This window comes from Myotis brandtii, unplaced genomic scaffold (genome assembly GCF_000412655.1).
Source record: "Myotis brandtii unplaced genomic scaffold, ASM41265v1 scaffold129, whole genome shotgun sequence".
In the NCBI taxonomy this organism is placed as follows: Eukaryota; Metazoa; Chordata; class Mammalia; order Chiroptera; family Vespertilionidae; genus Myotis; species Myotis brandtii.
The window spans coordinates 1,034,486-1,038,324 of NW_005354551.1; positions in this window are offsets into that span (position 1 = coordinate 1,034,486).

Here is a 3,839-nt window from a genome sequence, read left to right on the forward strand (position 1 = left end):
CCCAGTCTCTGGGGTTCCTTCTCACTGGGCAGAGGTCCAGGGCAGAAATGACCTCAGAGATGTGGCAGTGACAGGGCTGAGGGAGGGTGGAGGAGGCGGAAAGGAGGGGAGGAGGCATTTCCTAAGGAGCTTTCACAGAAGCACCACATCTAGGACATTCGCGGTTTCCTCCAGGAGGCAGAGGAGGGGGCGTGGGGCAGGGCCTGGCAACCTGGAGGGTGGAAGGGGCAGGGGGCAGGGAGGTGGGGCTGCCCATACAGCAGAAGTGGGCCTTCGAGACCAGGGGGCCCGGGTTCAAACCCGGCTCTGTCACGTTTTGCTGTGTCTCCTTGGACAAGTGTATTCCCACCTCTCAGCGCTCTAATCTGGAGCTGTCGGAGCCTGTTTTGTACTGCAGCTGGGAGAGTTTCACCAGATGCTGTTCCAGAAGGACCAGCTCCGTCCCGCACACAGAGGGGGCTCGGTGGATCTCAGCCTCTCTTCCCAGCGTGACAGAGAGAACCACACGCCAGTCCGGGTTCTACTCTGTGCCTCTTGAGAGCAAGACTGTGCATTTAAAAAAACTGTGGTGCAATTTACTTGGGTAAGATGCACATACCTTGTACGGCTCGATTTTTACAAATGCACACACCCGTGTAACCGCCACCTCGATCCAAAAGGAGAACATTCTCACCTCCTCAGAGCTTCCGTGTGCCCTGTCCACTAATTCCCCCTTCCAGGCGGCCACTGACCTGCTGTCTGTCGCCCTGGTTTTGCCTGGTTTTGAACTTGATCTGTATGAATTCATATACTCTTGGCCTGGTTTTCCTTTTTTTTAAAAAAGAAATATTTTTATTGATTTCAGAGAGAAAGGGAACGGTAGAGAGAGATAGAAACATCAATGATGAGAGAGAATCATTGATCGGCCGCCTCCTGCACGCTCCCTACTGGGGATCGAGCCCGCAACCCGGGCATGTGCCCTGACCGGAATTGAGCCATGACCTCCTGGTTCATAGGTCGACACTCAACCAGTGTTGGGTGCCAGCCAGGCTTTGTCTGGTTTTCTTTAGCTTCAGTCAACACTGAATATTTTTCAGTTCGTCCGTGCCGCTGCTGGGACCAGCATCTGCTCCTTTCTTAGGCCGCCTTGCCTCCCGCTGGGTGGGTACTTTGTCAGTGTCCATGGATGAGATCTGGGCGGATTCCAGTCTGGACTGCAGTGTCACTTGCGTGTCTCTTTGTGGAGCTGCTGGGTCAGAGGGTCATATGTGTTTAACTTTCACAGAAACTGCGTCTTGGTGGGAGGGGGCTCCATTTTCAGAGTATATTGTCCACCTCTTTGCCCACCCGCCTACCCAAGGCTACAGGAAGCCCTTGATGAGTGTTTTTGAAGGAAGGAATTTGAGTGTTTTCTTTGTCTTAAGGCTTCAGATCCTCTCTCGTGGGCCCTGCCCCTGCCCTCAGGGCTGGGCAGCTCTGGGCGGGCCCTCTGCCTGGACCCTGGGCTTTGGGTCTCTTCTGGCATTCGTCATGGCTGGGAGGAGGTTCTGGCCCTGGAGCTCCCAGGCCCTGAGGCCATGTTGGTTGTGTGATGTTGGGTAAGTCCTTCCCCTCCCAGGTCCTCAGTCTCCCCTTCTGCGGAACATTGGGTAGGTTGATGGTTTCCTTGTTTCTGGTGGTCTCCCCTCATTTGGGAGCCATTTGCTCTGTGCTTCCCCAGCTCCAGGGTGGCACCTGCCCCAATGGTGAGCCCCAGCTGTCCCGTATCTCCCAGGGAGGACCACGTGAGTAAGCGGTAGGCTCTTCTCTTTTGGAATCCTCCCTAAGGGCCTCAGGGTGAATAAGTCCTCCCTGGTGGGAGCCCCCCAGCTCGGCCCCAGGCTGTGGGAACCCCATCCATGGAGAAGGCTTCGCAGAGCTGGCCCTGACACCAGGTAGACCTGGGTGTGAATTCTGCCAATTCCTGGCTATGTGACCATGGGCAAGTCACTCCACCTCTCTGAGCTCCCGCATCCTCATCTGCAGGGTTGTAAGGATGACCTGAGGACCAGCCTCGCTGTGGGCACCGACGTGGATGGGGCACAAATCCTTGCTTGCATCCTCATCTGCAGGGTTGAGGACCAGCCTCACTGTGGGCACCGACGTGGATGGGGCACAAATCCTTGCTCCTGAGGAGATACATTCTAGGGGAGGAGGCCACAGACCACACAGGCAAACCACCCACTGACCGCAAGATCGCTTCAGAGAAAGGGAAGGAAATAAAAGAGCGATGCCGCGGAGAGTAGAGTGGCTGTGAGCTGGGGAGGGGGCTACCCTACATGGGTGGACAAGGAAGGCAGTGACATCTGAGCTGAGACCTGAAGGCCGAGGAGACGGCAGTCGGGCAAAGATGTGGGAGAGGAGAGTTCTGAGCAGAGGAACAGCAAGTGCAAAGGGCCTGAGACAGGATGAGGGGTTTGGCATGTTGTGGATGGCAAGAAGGCCGATGTGGCTGGGCAGAGGGAGCAAGGGAGGAAGGTGTAGGAAGAGGTGGGCAGGGAGGGGCCAGGTCATTCAGGCCCTGTCAGGCATGGTGATGCTGGCATTTCCTCCTAAGAGTGATGGAAGGCACTGCAGGGGGATTTGACTTGGTTTGTTTTTTTAAAAAGGCCCTGCTGCTGTGTGGAGGATGGGCTGTAGGGGGCAGGAGTGAGGCAGGGAGGCTGGTGTTGGGTGAGAGTGAGCTCAGTCCATTCACCAGTCCTGAGAGCAAAGAGGCTTATGTTAGTCAAGGATCTAGGGTTTTAGCAGCTAATTCAGAGGATGGGAAACGGGGACAGGGCACCGCAGAGGCTGCAAGACATTCTGGCCGCAGAGCGTGGCGGGCACAGATTGCCCATGGAGCGAGTCAGATCTGTCTTAACACTTCCGCTTGAACTCAGACTTCCAGGGTGAGCCTAGGACTCCCAGGGTGACCACATTCCCACCACCAGGCCCTGCGACCCAGAGAAATGGGGCAGAGGGCACAGAGCCAAAGCCTGCCTCCCCCACTTCCTCACAGCTGAGAAGTGAGGGTAGAGGAAGTGATGGCCACAGGGAATACCCAGCTCCTCCACCCCTTGGGCTGCGGCTCCCACCACCTGGCTTCAGGGAATCCTGTGGCTCTGTGGTTGCTGGGTGTCCCGGGCCGAACCGAGGCAGGAGGCAGCCATGAGAAGGCGGCACTTCATCTTTCCGTGCCCCTGAGTGTCAAGTGGGTGGTTACTTAGCATCCTGCTGGGCTTCCGGGGTGGTGGGCGGAGAGAAGGGGAGGGCAAGGGAGTTCACAGAACCACAGACAGTCTGGGGGAGGTGGGACTTAGACATCATCACAGCATCGAGACCAACCTCCTCGCAGGGACACAGCGGGCGGCTCAGAAAGAGAAAGAGACTTGCCTGGGGCTACACTGGTGGTTAGCAGCACGATTAGACCCTGATCCCTGGGGCTCCTCATCTCGTGCTCCTTCTGGTGAAAATGTGGATTTTGGAGTCGGCGTCCTAGTCCCAGCTCTGCACTTAGTCCCAGGTGGGCGACCTCGGGGCAGTGACCACCTCTGAGCCTCGGTCCTCCCCTGTGTGGGTGGGATGAGGGCAGCCCTTTCTCGTGGCGTGGTTATGAAGAGTGGCTGGAATGGTTGGTGTGAGGCTCTAAACTTTAGAGTCTAAAGCTTATAGGACGGTGCACGTAATAGGTTCTCAGTAAATGGGAGCTCCTATTTTTTTTTAAAGTTATTTATTTTTTTAAAAATATATTTTATTGATTTTTTACAGAGAAGAAGGGAGAGAGATAGAGAGTTAGAAACATCGATGAGAGAGAAACATCGATCAGCCGCCTCCTGCAC